This window comes from Acomys minous, assembly GCF_964271855.1.
Source record: "Acomys minous genome assembly, chromosome: 1".
Classification (NCBI taxonomy): Eukaryota; Metazoa; Chordata; class Mammalia; order Rodentia; family Muridae; genus Acomys; species Acomys minous.
The window spans coordinates 23,148,714-23,165,936 of record NC_140483.1 but is presented as its reverse complement, the minus strand read 5'-3'; the positions used below and the strand labels follow the sequence as shown (position 1 = coordinate 23,165,936).

At 45.9% G+C, this 17,223-nt stretch overlaps 1 protein-coding gene across 1 annotated transcript in view; it reads right to left on the bottom strand.

The window, feature by feature from the left end:
• LOC311606000 (carboxyl-terminal PDZ ligand of neuronal nitric oxide synthase protein-like) overlaps positions 1–16,966 on the bottom strand; it is a 306,430-nt gene extending 289,464 nt beyond the window's left edge. The window contains exon 1 of the mRNA XM_084796910.1: positions 15,709–16,966. The gene's annotated coding sequence lies outside the window, so the exon portion shown is untranslated. The remainder of the gene's footprint in view (positions 1–15,708) is intronic.
• Positions 16,967–17,223: the final 257 nt, after the last annotated feature.

The window sequence follows — 17,223 nt, the reverse complement described above, 5'->3', positions numbered from 1 at the left end:
CAGCCCCTCTGATCGTGTCTGTGAAGAAGGCTCAATGCTGGGTATCTGAGATGGGAGGACTCATCTTCACGGTGAGGGCGCACCAATCCATGGGATGAGGTCCAGAAGAGAGTGAAAAGGAAAAAGTGAGCTGCGGGCCAGTAGTCATCTCTCTCTGCTCCCCGGCTTCGACTGCAATGAGACCAGCTGCCTCAGGCCTGCGCCACTTTGCGGTTTCCACCATGACAGACTATGCTGGAACAGGGAAGCAAAACAAATCCTTCCTTCCTTTCTTAAGTCGTGTTTTGTCAGGTATGTGATCACAGCAGCAAGAGAAGTGACGAGTGCATCTGTTTGGTCTAGGTTTTGTCTTGGTCTAGGTTTGGGTTTATTTCTCCCAGTACTGAGGAGTAAATCTACCATTGAGCCCCCTCTCTTTAGGTTGAAAGCAGGGTCTCACTAAATGGCCCAAGCTTTCCTTAAGCCTACAATCCTCCTGCCTCATCCATTGTCTTCAGTGACAGGCATTACAGGCCTGCGTCACCAGGCCCAGAATAGCCCCACCTTTAATGCTTTGTGAACACATCCGCCCAAACCATTGTTCGTTGCATAGGCTACCTTTGACATCTCCATGAAACACCCCCAAAGAAACCAATCTGTGTCATCTCCGTGATAAATGTATGCAAGCAAACACATTATTGCACTGCTGATATTTCTTATCTCGTCTCCTCGGGTGAAAGTGCAGCCGCCCTTTGCTATACACTGCTGTTCCCTGTCTGCAGGAATTCCCGTGAAGAGACAGCATCTTTCTGGGATATCTCCCTAAATAAAAGCTAGCCAGTGACTAGAGCAAATTAATCACATACATTATGCTGCACAGACTTTATTATATCCGTAAATATTAGTAAGAGCCAAAAATAATTTGCACGGAGGAAATGCACCAGTAACCTTTTTATAAATACAAGACCCAAAGCTCTAATCAGGCCTGTTTGACTCTTTGAATGTCACCGTGGTTTTAATATGCATCAGAAATGCGCCTTTTAAAACCTGGCACAGTAACTCAGCAATTTAAAGGCAAAGCCGCTAAAGAACTTTTATTTACATCTTATAGTCTATCCCAAATTAAGAATGTTCCCTGGCTCTCAGAGGCCTTTTCTTCTAGATTAACTTTAACCTCACTGGACAGATGAATTTGCCATAATTTCCTAAGACTGTAACAAATTCTGACTAGACATGACACAAAAGGGCAGGAGGCCTGAAGCTCTCTCAGGGTCTGGCATGGAGAGTCCTACATAGAAGACACCCAATAATTATTTATGAGGCAGGATAATGATAAGGCTAATATCCGTTAGTTTTCTGGTGTGTCTCGCACTGTTCTTCGCGTCTCAACTTTGCCTCATATGATATACACGTCAGCCCTAGCAGACTGCATGAAAAAGCTGAAGTACGAAGAGATTTTCATAACTTGCCAAGGTCACAGTACAAAGGAGTGGAGCCAGAATCCCATCCGAGTGAACCCTATTTCAAAAGGTGGACACTGGCTCTGCAGTGCTTTCACTTGCAAATAAGACACATGCGAAACTCGAGGTTTATGACTGCTTTCAGTGTGTATTGTTGCTAGCCTGTATTCCTTCTGTTTCAGAGAGATGGACTGTTCCAAAAATCAGAGCCTGTTCTGGTTTGGCCTCTGCCTTCTTTCACGTCAGCACCAGACAGGCATGCAAACAGCCTTCTTTCAGAAAACAATGGATATCCACAGTGATTTCCTTTTTTTAATATTTTTAAAGCGATATCAATCTTTTTTTTAAAAAAACACCTTTAAATACAACTGAATATTATTTCAGAATTTCCAAGACCATTTAGGGAAAAAAAAAAAGCAAATAAAATCTTGATTTCTCTTGTTCTCTGTTTTTCTGTTTTGTTTTAGTTTTTGTGTTTTCTGTTGAGTTGGGCTCTCACTCAATAGCCCAGATAGCACTTAAGTATTCAATACCCCTGCTTCGGCTCCAACATTGTTTCAGCTGCAGACCTGCACCGCCAGGCCCATCCTGCTTCCGGTTTTGAAGCAAACTCTTACTGTGTAACCCAGTCTGGACTGGAACTCTTGATTCTCCTGCCTCAGGCCTCACCAAGTGCTGGCGTTGCAAGTGTGCATGGCCACACAGAACTCCTTCCTGTTGGTATTATCTATGTATTTGCATGAAGAAAAAAAAATGTATTTCTTTTTAGTGTGAGGGAACTGAATCCAAGGCTTTGTACACAGTAGGCAAGTGTTGTACCCCTGAGTTACACCCCCCCCCAGCTCTTCTGTATCTTAATCATTACATATGAAAACTTAATCTGAATTATATTTCATTTACATAGAAATTGCTTATTTATAAAAATACTTCCTGTGTTAACTTTGTTTAGTTATTTTTTTTTTAAGATTTACTTATGTTTATTTTAAGTATATGAGTGTTTTGCCTGCGTGTATGGGTAGGCACCATGCTTACGTACTCTTGTTGCCCTGGGGCTGAAGTCACAGACAGTTGTAAACTGCCATGTGGGTGCTGGGAACCAAACCTCGGGCCTCTGAAAGAACAGCCAGTGCTTTGAACCTTTGAACCGTTGCTCCAGCCCCTTAACTTTGTTTAAAAATTAATTGTAGAGTCTATGTGTAGCAAATGCCAGTAATTATAGTACACAAGAGGCCAGGAAGTGGAGGCAGGAAGGTCAAGGCCAGTCTGGGCTATGTTGCAAGACCCTGGCTCAAAAATAAATAAATAAATAAAAACAAAAAGTCGAATTGGGGACCGCAGAGATGGCAGTAGTTAAGAGCACTTGCTGCTGTTCCTGAGGATGTGCATTCTCTTACCCACACCCACACAGTGGCTCACAACCCCCTGGAGCTCTAGTTTCAGGGGATCTGATGCTGTTTTCTGACCTTGCTGGGCATCAGGCATGAAAGTGATTCTCAGACACACAAGTAGGCCAAGTACCTCAATGCATTAAAAATAAAATTTTTAAAAATCAAAATCAGGCTGGGTGTGTGGTGGCACATAACTTTAATCCCAGGACTCAAGAGGCAGGGGCAAATGAATTTCGAGGAGTTCCAGGCCAACCAAGGCTACATATCGAGTAAGACCCTGCCTTAAAAAAATTAAAAAAAAAAAAAAAAAATTGAAAGAAGCTGTGGTTATAGTTTAGTGGTAGAACACCTGCATAGCAGCTCAGTAATCTTACCATCACACAATAATAAACGAGTTGAGATTTAACAGTAAATCTTAAGGTTTTTATAACATGTAGAATTCAAAACACAAATTTGCTCTCGATTTCAACCTTGTGGAGATACAGCTTAGTTTCACTCCCCAGGACTGAAAAAATAAATAGACAAGCCCTACTTTGAATTACTAATGGAGTCTTACTTGAAACCACATGAGCTGTGCACTGTTCTTACTGTCCTTTGACAGGAGAGAAAAACCGAGGCTGAGAGAAGGAAATAGTTTGCACTGATGGACAAGACGTAAGGCCCTGGAATCCTTGCATGAACATAGCCAACAAAAATGGGGGGGAAAATGTGTTAGCTTGCTAAATCCTGCCCAGACACACTATGATGGCTGATCTTGGCTGTCTACTGACCACACGAGAACTCAACCAAGCCCCGAGCTTTGAGGCACTATGACTATATGAGGGGTCCTTTTCATCATATTATCTGAAGCAAGAAGATTCACCTAAAGACTGGGCTGCACCTTCCAGTGGTAGCCCAGATAAAAGAATACAGAAGAATGAAGCTTTTCGCCTGCTTGCTTTCACTCTTTTTGGGTGGGGGGAGGTGGTTGTTGTTGCTTTGCTTTTTGAGACAAGGCTTCTCTGGGTAGCCATCCTGGAACTCACTCTGTGGATCAGGCTGGCCTCAAACTCAGAGATCCACCTGCCTCTGCCTCCTGAGTGCAGTGCTAGCTACCACAGCCCAGCTTTGCTTACTGGCCAAACTCATCTATCCTGTGGCTACAGAATTCTTGCATCACAATTAGAACTGACCTCCTCAGGATCCCAAGACAGGCTGAAGGCCAGTAACTCTCTACATTTCCCGCATCAAGCTGGGATCAAGTCTTAATAGACAGAGCAACTGCCAATGCCCATGCCATTCACTGTGAGGCAGCTGTTGTTTGGAACGGCTCAGGCTGCATCCTGAAATCAGAACATAGCTTACTCTGAGCTAAATAGCAGTGAAAACAACCAAGGAATGTGGGACTGACGTCACACCCCTCACCGCACCCCGAAAGGCATGTTCTGCCATGGAAGAGGTAACAAGAACTCATAGCCATAGAACAAAAGATCCTATGTCAAAGCATGCACCGGTCACACTGGTGGACAGCTTCTTTGCTTCTCATGACTCTCCTGGGGAGATGTAAAAGACATGTCTGTTCACCAAAAACAAGAAGAAGCTCACAGATAAAAGAAAGATTCCTCGGGCTCAGTTTATTGGAACCTGCCTCAGTTTCCTACCCCGTAAGATGCTTTAGCATTTCTACATTCTATGCACTGGAGCAGAAGACAGAGGTAGTTATAACATCGGGAGAGGTTGGCACACGCCTGTAATCCCAGCACTGGGGCCAGGCAGATCTCAGTGAGCTCAGCAGCAGCAGCCTGGTCTACAAAGCCAGTCTAGGGCTACAGGGAGAAACCCTATCCAGAAAACAAACAAACAAAAAAACCAAAGACCAAAAACAAAAGGGGGAGATTCTAGGGAGGTCTTGTACCTTTCCCTTCCTTTCTCCAAGAAGAAATGCCAACACCCTTATTGCTCTGCGGTTCAGTTCTGTTCTGTCCCCATGACGGCTGCCACAACCCCTGTAGGTCCCCACAGCTGTGCTGCTTCGTGATGATCAGGGGTCAGTCAAGCCCAGAGAAAACAAAAAAGATTTAGATTTAGAATTTATCAAGCATAACAAAAGCCTAAAATGTTCTGATCAGCAGCTAGGTGTGACAATGGCTTAAGCCTGCAGTCCCAGCACTTGAAATATTAAGGCAGGAGGATTGCCGTGAGTTCTAGTCCATACCGGACTAAGTGTGCATGAGAAGTGTTCTCCAGAGGCTCACACATTTGAGCCCTTGGTCCCCATTTGCTGTTGCTGTGCACGCATCTTTAGAAGGTGGAGGTTGCCGGAACAAGTAGTCACCACGGTGGTGGGCTCTGAGATTCACAGCCTTGCCCTGCTTCTGGCTCACCCTCCCTGCTTCGAGTTAGTGGCTAAGGATGTGCCCTTTCAGTCTCTTGCGCCTGAAGCTTGCTCCCATGGCTCTACCATAATGGAGTCTTATCCCTCTGGCACCATAAGCCCAATTAAACACTTTCTTGCTTGTTGTCATGGTATTTTATCATAGCAGCAAAAAAGTAACTGATGCACACACAGAATAGATAGAACAAAACAGAGTATTATACAAATAAAATATCACACATTGACAACATATTATTTCCCACCAGTGGGTAATACTTGCCTCAGAAGGCTCCTGAGTGGAGTTACAGTTATGTAGTGTCGTACCCTCTTCTCATACACAGTACTGTCTTTATCTGACAGTGTTTGTGGGGAATCTAGAACTAGAGACCGTTAACCCATCTTAGAGGATGGCAATGAAGATGTTCCATGATTGGGGCTGGAGAGATGTCTCAATGGTTAGGAGTGCTCATTGCTCTCTCAGAGAACACACATGGCAGCTCAGAACTGCCTAGAACTCCAGTCCAGGGGGATATGACACCTCTTCTGACCTTCAAGGGACCAGGCATACATGTATACATACATACATGCATACTGTGAAAGAATTATATAGTCATGAAAACATCTTTCCTTAAAAAGATATTAAGTCATTTCCCTTTGGGGAAGAAAAAATAGCATACTCAGATATGTGTGGTGGTACATGCCTTTAATCCCACCACTTGGGAGGCAGAAGGGAGCAGATCTTTGTTAGTTCAAGGCTAACTTGGTCTACATAGTGAGCTCCAGGCCAGCCAGAGCTACATAGTTAGATCCTGTCTTACTACCCCTTGCTAATCCAAGTTTGGTCTAGGATAGTCTTTGCTATGTGAGATGCTCTCCCAGTAAGAAAGATGACCCTCTTGGGTGTGGTGGAGCACATACCGAGCAGGAAGATTACTGAGAGTGCAAAGTCGCCTGGGCTCCTGTCTCAAAAGGTGTAAAACAAATGGGCAGGTATGATGACTCATGCCTGTAACCTCAGCACTGGAGAGACTGAGTCAGCAAGGTTAGCACAAGTTCAAGGCCAGCTGGGGCTACTTGGTTGAGACCTTGATTCAAAAAGAAAAACAGAAAGAAAAGAAAGAAAAGAAAAAGAAATGTATCCTAAAAAGTACCATAGATTGTGTTGAGGGGCCCATGTAGTCTACCTGCAGCACTATACCACCAGTAATTTTAAAGTATGTCTCTTTCTATAAAAGTATGTGCATATTCTGTTTTTATAAAGCAAATGTGCTGTCAAGTCCACTTCCTGATGGGAATGCCTCTGAGACACCTAGCTTTCCCCAACAGCCTGCGGGTCCAGGTCAAGTAAGGAGGGCGAAGGCACAGGGGATATGCCTGACTGCAGCATCTTCTTCCTGTGCTGCCTTCCCACACACATCCCTGGACCAGAAAGTCATGACACATGTGCTCCGTACCAAAGGTTATGGCCCTGGGCCCTGTGGTGCATATCTGTGGTCCCAGAGACTAAGGAGCTGCAGAAAGAGGACTCCTAAGGCCCTGAGATTGATGCCAGCTGCCTGACAATGGTAAGGATTTAGGAGAGGTGAGAAAAGAGACAAAGTCTTAAGAATTTTCAGCTGAAGAATCAAGTTAAGTTCTTAGCATGTTTAGAATTCCATTAGATAGTATAGGCATCTCATGCTTGTTTTTAATTCACAAGCTTAATTTTCACATTAAACTTAATAACCGTGCTTATTGGATCTACTCTGTATTTCAGGCAAGAAATCCTTTTGATTCATTACTTTGTGATAAATAACAGTAACATCACAGCCCGGCACGGTGGCGCACGCCTGAAATCCCAGTGCTCAGAGAGGCAGAGGTAAGTTTGAGGCCAACCTGGTCTACAAAAAGAGTTCAGGACACCAAGGCTACCTTTCTGAGAAACCGTGTCTCGAAAAGCCAAAAATCAAAAACCAACAACAACGAAACAAATAAGTAACATTCCTTTTATTAAGTGTTCCTGCTATAAGGTTTTTTCACCAGTAACAACGGACATAAGATAGTGTTGCACCCTTGATGAAAGACTTTGAAGTACAGAAGGTAGCGTGTAGTCCAAGCATCAAAGCAAAAGGCAACATTTCTGTACAGCATGAAGGGGGAGAGAAATCACTGGGGCTCCATGATCAAGTAAGGTTCAAAGAACAGGTCTGGCTTGAGTTGAGTTTGAAAGGGGGAAAGGAGTTTGACAACGCAGCAGACATGGAGATGGGGTCTTTGGAGACATTTAGTCTGCAAAATGTCCTTAGGGGGCTGTAGGAAGATAGGCTCCCAGGAAGGAGTTTCTCCTGGGAGCAACTGGTGATGAAGCTGGCAGCTGCTGGAGATAGCCAGGGGAGGGCTTCCGAACTCGGCTTGATGACTCTATTTCATCAGAGTGTCTGAACTGAGGGTGCTGATGCGCACGTGTGCACGCGCGCACACACACACACGCGCGCGCATGCATACACACACAGACACACAATTTGAGGGGGAAGAGGAAGGAAAAAAAAGAAAGGAGGGAGGGAAGGAAGGAAGAAGGTAGAAAGGGAAAGGGAGAGAGAAGGACAGAAGGGAAGGAGGGAGGGAACGGGAAAAGGAAAAAAACCCTATCTGTCCAGAGGTCTTGCCTTTTTATTTTAAGAAGCAACTAGAAGCTTCTGCCTGAAAAGCAGCCAAGGATACATTTGCCAAACATGCACCAGGCTCTGGGTTCAGTTCCCACAGCCACCACCATCACTGCTGACAAAAGGTTTGACACTACAGGAAATGAGTAGATTATCAGTTCTATAAAGGTACAGAGTGGCCAGACGATTCTTGCACTTGTATTTTGTATCTACAGATAAAAGATGATGAAGAAGAGAACATTTCAATCAATTCAACTCAGTATCTCTGAGCCCAAAGTATCTCTCTACTGCTCGCCTCAAATAGCTCTTACTTTTGCTTTTATTCCATTTAAGCTTTGGTCTTTTTCATTGAGTGACAAACTGAGTTCTGTTGGTGTGCTCATTTGTTTGGTGTACTTTTTAAGTTGTCTAGAGTAGTCTTGAACTCTTGGACTGAGTATAGAGATGCATGCCCTATGCCTGTCCTTACCCCCTAACACACACACACCCTCTCTCTCTTCTCTCCTCTCTCCTCTCTCCTCTCTCCCCTCTCCCTCTCCCTCTCCCTCTCTCTCTCTCTCTCTCTCTCTCTCTCTCTCTCTCTCCCTCTCTCTCTCTCTCTCTCTCTCTCTCTTTCTCACGCATGCATGTGCGTGTACGCAAAACACATGCACTTTGACAAAAAATTTTCTCATTTACTTCCTCTACTGAAAATTGATATTAAGGCTTCTACTTTTAACCCTCTAAACTTTACTGTTCCTAAATCTGGAACTATTTCCATTAGCCATCTATTTAAAACACAAGGAAAGCCAGCTGCTAACTTTACAAAGTTGGGGCTTGTCTATTCCACGGAGTCTATCCTATGAAATTGTAATGGATCTTAGTTTCTCTTTATAAAACCCACATTCTCAAGATAAGATGATACAAGGGTTGTAAAAAGACCATAGGAACCATTGGGGGTGCGATGGTAATATAGGACATAATATTTCATTTAAAAACTTCTCTTTGGAGATAGAAGGCTTTTAGGCCGTTTGGAGCTATTTTTGTTGTTGCTGCTGTTTTAATTGGTAACTAGGGCCACTGAGATAGCTCAGCGGGAGAAAGGACTAGATATTCAAGCCTAATGGCCTGCGCTTGGTCCCCAAAGTCTATGTAAACGCAGAAGGAGAGAACCAACTCCATAAAGCTGTTTTTTGACCTCCACCCACATGCCTCCTCCACCTAACACACACACACACACACACACACACACACACACACACACACACACACACACAGAGAGAGAGAGAGAGAGAGAGAGAGAGAGAGAGAGAGTAGAGTTTTAAATAGATGGATCAGTAAAGGACCTGGATGATACAGAATTTGCTTAGCCTGCAGAAAGCCCTGAATTTGATTCTGGCCACCACAAAAACTAAGCAAACAGGCGTCCTCCAAACCACCTCAAAACACACACACAGACACACACACACACAGACACACACACACACACACAAATGCTAGAAAGAAACAAGAAGGCACCGATGGCACAATTTGGTGGTGGAGTGGTTGCCTGGCATAAGTGAGTGCCTGGATCCCATCCCTGGCATGGTGAGTCATAAAACTTAAAAGCAAACAAGAAAGGACCGTACAGGTGTGCAGTCCAACCAGGTGTGTTCCCACTCACGGGACCAGGGCCCCACTTCGCACTTCATGTGTTCTACGAGCCCCAAGTGGTTTCGCAGAAACAGGTTCTGCTCTGCACACTCTGGTGCTGTCTTTTGAACTTCACACAAAGTAGGTGGCACAGTATGTTTTTCCAGCCAACGAGGCAGGAGCTCCGATTCAGCCTTAGCAGTTTTCCATCATTAGCAGCTGCCTCATTCCCTTTAAAAGGTCTTGTAATCTTTTTTATAAATCCCTTGACATCACCAGCTGGCCCCCCCGGAGCATTTTTCTTGCGACCATGCTGGAGGGGGCCTCAGAATTTTCCACCCCTCTGAGCGACCTCCCTGTGCCACTTACCGGCTGAAGGCCACGTCTGTAACTTGAGCTTCATGTATGTGATAACACTTTAACTGCAGCCAGCTTTAATTCGGAACAAATGTTCCTCGTGTTCATACCCTTTTGCAAAGACATCCCAGCCTAATGGATAGAAGAGTGAGGGGATCAGGATGAGGGTAGGGGTAGAACCGGGTGGGATGTCCAAACCAAAATCCGATTGCCCCCACACAGTGGGCACTCATCTCCTAGCAGCCCCAATCACCTTTCCTAGGATGACAACAGAACTTTTGTCCCTTCCTATATATTGTGCATCTGCTGCACTCAGCGCCCAAGAAGAGTCCTTGCCATGGTGGGATGGAGTGGACTAGAGAACCAAATATCTGAGGTAGCAGAAGTTGCCGTGGGTATAGGAATTGCCAAGAAGCACGTGACTGAGGGGACCAAGGCGCACTCCTTTCAGAACAGGTAGGTAATTACTTGCCCTGTGTTCATAGCACCACTATCCACCAAAACTTTGCAAAAAGTAAAGAGGCAACTCAAGTTGCCAACTGAAAGACGGCTGGATAAACAGCAACATGGTGTCTACGTTTAACAGAGTTGTGGCCTTGAAAGAGGAGGCAGATCTTGGAAGCTGCTTCAGTGTGGACCAACCTTGAGGACTTAAGCTAAGTGAAACAAGCCAGTTGCAATAAGACAGACACTATTCTTCCCCTTAAATAAGATACAGTTTGATGGGTACAAAGTTTCTCTTCAAGGTGATGAAGATGTTTAAGGGATGGGTAGGGGGTGGGTCTGCCAGAGGGCTCAGTGGGAGAAAGGCACTTGTTGCTAAGCCTTAAGACCTGAATCCAATCCTCAACGCCTACACGGCAGAAGGGGAGAAGCCATTCCACCACCCTGTCCCTTGACTTCAGGCTAGGGCTGTAGCTCAGCTCATGGAGGATTTGCATAGCATTCACAAGACCCTGATTTCGATCCCTAGTGCCACACAACTCCAGTGACCCCAGCACATGAGAGATGAGTAGGAAGACCAGAAACTTAAGGCCATCTCCAGGTACATAGTGGATCTGAAGTCACCCTGGGCAACACAAGACCTTCTCTCCTTTAAAATAAAAGATAAAAGGCAGGCTGCCAGGATGGCTCAGCAGATAAACACACTTGTCACCAAGCCTGGTGACCAGAGTTTGACCCCTGGACCCTTCACTGGAGAAAGGGAGAAGCAACTCCTGCGTGTTTTTCTCTGACCTCCACACAGTGTCCTGGACACACAAACACAGTCAGCCCATCAATGTGAAATCAATGTCCATTCTGCTGACGAAGACGACATTTTCTGGCTGATCCTTATCTGCTAATTGAGACAGTCTGAAGTAAACAAATGTGTCCTGTTTTGTGGACGTTCAAGCTCTTCTGGAGACCAATTGGCAGTAACAAATGCCACGCCTGGGCATATTGGATCCACCTGAGACTCTGACGGAGGCCTGGGCAGTAGATACACAAGACACTTTTATGGCTTTTTCCATGGAAATTTTGACCTATTTTACTGCTAGAAGAGTTATGTGAAGCTGGTTTCAAGCTGAATTCCAAGGATAGGGCAAAATTTTCTTGTATTTACCAGGTGCCTGGAGGTCGATGTTACCTTCGTCTACATGCATTTAGTGAGCGCCTACCAGATGCTATTGTTATGTAAGACATCTGGCTACGTAGTAAATAGATATTCACTAGGTGCTACTGTGCTTTGAATAACATATATATATATGATATAAATTCTCTTCTCAAGAAATTCACCTTGATCTAAACAAGGTGTTAAGACTGACTGACCTCACGCCTGGAGTAGTAGTACATGCCTGCAATCCCAACACCAAGGAAACTGAGGCAGGAGGATTGTCATGATTTTAAGGCCAGCCAGGGCTACATAGCAAGGCCCTGTCTAAATAGCCAAAGAGGATTGGTATCTAGGTATGCACATGGTACAGAAATAAAACAGAAAAGAGGAGTCAAAATGATGCTATAAGGAATGGCAGCAGGGGACCCTTCTACCATCCTTTGTGTGCCAGCCTGGGGTGAAGGGGGTGGAATGGAGAACCAGAGGAAGTGCTGTGGGGGAAGCAGTATTCGAGTCCAGCACTGAAGAATTATATTACTCCATAAGCAAGAACAGAGATCATTCTGGGCAGAGAGAAGAGTCAAAAGAGCTTTGGGCTCGTGTCATTGAAGCCAGAGCACCCCAGCTGCCTCTGCAGATCCGTTCTGACTTTTGGTCTAGGAGCTGAGTCCTGTTCAGTTGTCCAGGGAGCTCTCAGGCCTTTCCCAGGTTAACTCCAGAACCCTGGTCATCGAGGGTTAGGAGGACACACTTGAACTCACCTGGACTCAGACCTCTGTCCTGTCACTGTGTATATCTGGCCAGAAAAGGAAGAGAGCTCCACAGTGCTTTCTCCTCCTGTTTTAACTAATAGAGGACTTTTTTTTTTTTCAAGACAGGGATTCTCTCTGTAGCCTTGGCTGTCCTGGACTCTCTTTGTAGACCAGGCTGGCCTCAAACTCATAGAGATCCACCTGCCTCTGACTCCCTGCAACTGCTGAGATTAAAAGGCATATGCCACCACGCCTAGCTTAGAGGAAAGGGGAATAGAAAATGTAGTTGTTTATTTTGAGATCTTTTTTTTTTTTCTTTTTTGGTTTTCTGAGACAGGGTTTCTCTGTATAACCTTTGCTGTCCTAGACTCCCTTTGTAGACCAGGATGGCCTTGAACTCACAGCGATCCGCCTGCCTCTGCCTCCCGAGTGCTGGGATTAAAGGCATGTGCCACTGTGCCCGGCTCTGAGATGGTTCTCTACAGGAAAAAAAAATGACAATGTCCTGGGCAGGGAAAGTCTAATTTGCTTATGGGATAGTTTTTGCATTTGTGCATGTGGACACACTCACACTAGACACACTATAGATACACACAGTGTAACACATGTACTCACATACTACAGACACATTATAGACATACAAACACACATACACATGACACACTGTACACACATGGCATAGACACACAATAGGCATGCATGCGCGCGCACGTGCACACACACGCACATGCACACACTAGATACACTGTACACGCATGGTATAGACACAACAGGCAGACAGGTAGGCACGCACATGCATATACACAGGCACACATGAGTACACACGCTCATATACACACACACACACACACACACACACACACACACACACACACACACAAAGCGGATTCCAACAGCAGAAACTCATCATCCACCAATGCTCTGCACTCGCTACTCCTCAAGACAAAAGCATCAAACCCTGGATTTCACAGCCCAACGCTCCACGAGCTTTGAGGCCACCCTCTGCTGGCTCCAGGTTATTAATATTTGCTGCTGTGGAGGGAAGAAACAACTGCCCCACAAGGAGGGAAAGGAAGACACGTACTGATATGCCACATGTAAGGAAGACTTCCAGAGCTCCCTCGGAGCCAAAGAGCAGAAGAAACCTTTGTCTTGTTAGGCCCACAGCTCTGGAGGCCAGCGATGCCCGAGCTGATTGACCACTCGACTCACGCAGTCATTTCCAAAGTCTACATGGCAGCTGTGGCTGCCATATTATCCGGTTCATCATGGTATGGGCTGTGGCAGGCAGAAACACTGAGAATCCAAAACTACTGTTACGGTTGTACGTAGGGGCCTATTGGGTTTATTTGAGTTTTGGGGTTGTTTTGTGGGGTGTTGTTGTTGTTGTTGTTTGTTTGTTTGTTTCCACTCCTTTTGTTATTGTCATCATTGTCATCATTTTCATATGGTTAGAATTTTCCATTTTAAAATGTTTTAAATCAGGACCATGAGCTGGAAACCTGAGTTTGGTCCCAGAAACCCACCTAGTAGAAAGAGATAACTGACTGTCACTAGTTGGCCCTTGGCCTTCATATATGCCCTGTCCTCACCACACTATATATATATAGCCAACATTTTAGAATGTGTTAGGCTGTATTTTTCATAATAACCAAAAAGTAAAAACAATTCAAATGTCTATGAAAAGATAAATGTAGTGTGTTGGATGTACACAGCGAGATAAGAAATATTAATTAAAGAAAAGAATTCCTGGGGCTAGAGAAATAGCTCCCAAGGCGCCAGTTGCTTTTCCAGACAACCTAGGTTCGGTTCCCAGCACCCACATGGGGGCTCACAACCATCTGTAACTCTAGTACCAGAAAACTGGGTGTCCCCTTCTGGCCTCTGTGAGTGCCAGACATGAACATGGTACACAGAAATACACGGGGCGGGGGTGGGGGGGGAACACTAACTCATAAAAAAAAAAAAAAAAAGACAAGACGAGAAAAAAAAAGAAAAAGAATTCTTAGCTGAGAGTGGTGGTGCAGGCAGGCCTAATGTTGTAGCATTTAAGAGCAGAAACAAGAGGATCAGCACAAGTTCAAGACCAGCCTGCTCTATATAGCAACTTTTGCAAGTTCCAAGTTGCCTAGGGCTACATGGCAGCCAGCACCGTGTTGGAGGTGGTTATGGTCTGTGGCTTCTGGCTGGATCACAGCATGACACAAGCACCCCCTTCAAGGGGCCTGCCTGTGGTCTGTGGAGAACGCACGGTTCTGCTAAGCCTGCCAGGACACAGGGTGTTTGTGGTGAAGAGGCAAAACCTGGGCCAGGAGCACATTGACATCTGAGCTTGCTGAGCTCAAGGGCTGGAGAGTCGGCTGAGTCTGGGGCCTGCGATGGGGAGGACTGTGCCTTCCACCTCTCCCTCAGCTTGTTGGAACCTGGCTCTGCACTCACTGCCCCTGCCTGCAACACACAATTGAAGGTCTTGGGAACTGTAGCAAAGTGGATTTCCTCTTTCCGTTTTCTTTCCTGGTAAATACAAATCTGATCCTTCCAAAGAAGGTAAAGGCTAAGAAAAAAATTCTGTCAAGTGCATTTTCACCAAGATAAATGCTTTAAAACAATGACAGTCGTGCATGACTTACAAGTACGTAACATACTTTCTATCACGTTGGGAGCTCTTGACTGATACTTGTTGTCAAAGGCACGTCATGGCGGCATTAGTGCTGCACTTGGACAAGAGGAGCCACCCACGTAACCTGGAGATGGAGCCCACTGGCAGAGTGTTCACCTCATACATGCAAGAAGGACCACCCAGCCTTGCGGAGATGTATTTTAGGGCTATGGATGTAGCTCAGGTGACAGAGTGCTTATGCAAGCATATGTCCCTAAATTCCATTCCAACCCTGCCTGGAATCTGGCACAGTGGCACATGACTGTAATCCAGCTAGGTCATCTTCAGCTACATAAGTAAGCTCAAGGCCACTGACCCTTAAGACAGCCCCTCCCTGCCCACCTCCACTCCCCCCCTCCCCCCCCCCGCCTTCTTAGTGCGCATGCGCACACTTTTCCCAAACAAACGAACGAACTAACGAACAAAAACCCCAGATGTGGCAGTTTGGTAATACGGCCCCCAGAACATCTCCTAGGCCCTATGACTAGACCTACCTATGAGCGTCTGTATCACCTGGCTCTTCAACCGCAGTGCATAAGCGGCATTGCCTGGTACCCTGTGGAGGTGTTTACAGCCTATTGGTTTTCTGGTCACCACTGTCGGTTGTCACATAGGTTGTAGGGAGCCAAACAAGGTAGAAGGAATCCACTCCTGTGCAAAGCACAGAACTACAGACTATATGTATAGGCTTCCTCCAGTGCCCCCAACAGTCTGTGACAAAAAGTGATGTCTGATAGTCAGCCTGAAGAAGACAGGTGCCAGGACTCAAGCCGCACAGGGAGTGCCGTTGACCTCGCTTACAAACCCAGGTTGTGAGCATCTCAGTCACCCAAAAGAAGTGGTTGTGGCAAGACCTCAGGAGTCTCTGATACATACAGTGGGGAGAATTACACATCTGGCGGTCTGCCCTTACCCATGGCTTCCGTCTTTCATATGTGTCCTGTGTTCAGCCACTCCTTACAGCTTACAAAGCCCCTTTTTATCTGTTAGCTCTTCTGATGCTCATGAGAACTTCGGAGGGAAAGGCGGCTGATCAGGGTTCCCCCTGTGTAGATGATGGAACTGAGACTCGACTCAGGTGGATTATGAAGTTTTCCAAGATCGCTCTAATGTAAAAGCAGCCTGGAGCTCGGACCAGCCCCGCATGCCCAAGGCAACCTTTTCAGGGCCCATGGGTTCCTTCATCTGCTCTGTAATCTGTCTGCCTACCCCTTTGTGGGAGGAGCTTTCTGAAAAAAGGAAGTGCTGTGAAGCCAAGACAGAAGGAAACCTAAGGTGCCTCCATACAACTCCCCTGGGAGAGCGGTCAACGCTAAGCTAGGAGGGCAATGCTTTCTAGAAAGGCTCCCAGCGACTCCATTGACTCCGTGGCTCTCTGAGCAATTTTCTTCTTTGGATGTCATTCCTGTTTCCTGGCCCCTGTTCCACATGATAGCCCTACAAGGCAAGAAGCTCAGTTTTCATGTTGTCCCCAGCACAGTGACAACAAAAGCCGGAATTTCGCACCTCCTCACCCCGGAGCACAGAAGACAGCCCTTTCTCACATTCCCCACATGCTCTCGTGAGCCCTTTGCAATGCCTGCGTTCTGAGTCCAACCTGGGCACAAACTGGGTCTGGGACGATGACCTAGGCCCCCTGCTAGTCTGCACATTTACCTTGCACAGAGCTTTCCTTCCTAAGGTGTGCTCCTAAGTGTCCCTTTTCCATCCTCAGCCGGGGCCAGGCCTTCAGTGCTGGCTTGCTTGCACGTGGTTGATTCATTCATTCACTCGGGAGCAATGCTGTACACAGGTGTTTTCTCTTTTCACGCCAATGAGTCACTACGAGGCAGAGCTGCGTGTGCAACTCAGGTTTGAAGAGAAAGCTCATCAGAGACAAATGTCTGTTTCAAAGGAGCTGTGAGGGAGGGGGAAGCCCTGAACACGCTCTGTTTGTGCTGTGTACCACTGAGATCTTCTGGGCTTTCTACCCTTAATCTGTCTCCTGGGACTCAGGTTCCTCTCCTGACACTGTAGTAACTGTTATGCTTTCCCAGCCATCATGCCATAAGTAATTTCTAGTGATGCTGAGATAGTGCCCAGGACAGGTACACTTTCAAAGGCTTCAGGAAATAAGAATGTATGATTTTTTGGGCTGTGTGTGTGTGTTTAAATCATTTATAGACATTCCTAACCAAGTAGAGCTCGGTTGAGCCCAGGAACTTGTTTTTGCTAAGCAATCACTACTGCTGTGCTGTGTCTCTAGACCTCTTTGGTATTTTTTAAATTTTGAGATCAGGTCTTAACCAGGTTGCTTGAGTTGGCCTTCAGTTTGTAAGCTTCCTGCCTCAGCCTCATGAGTAGCTGAAATTCCAGGCCTGCTCCACCAAGCTTGGCTTTCCTTATTATTCAGGGAATTTAAAGCTCTGTGTTTGGAGAGTGATCCGCC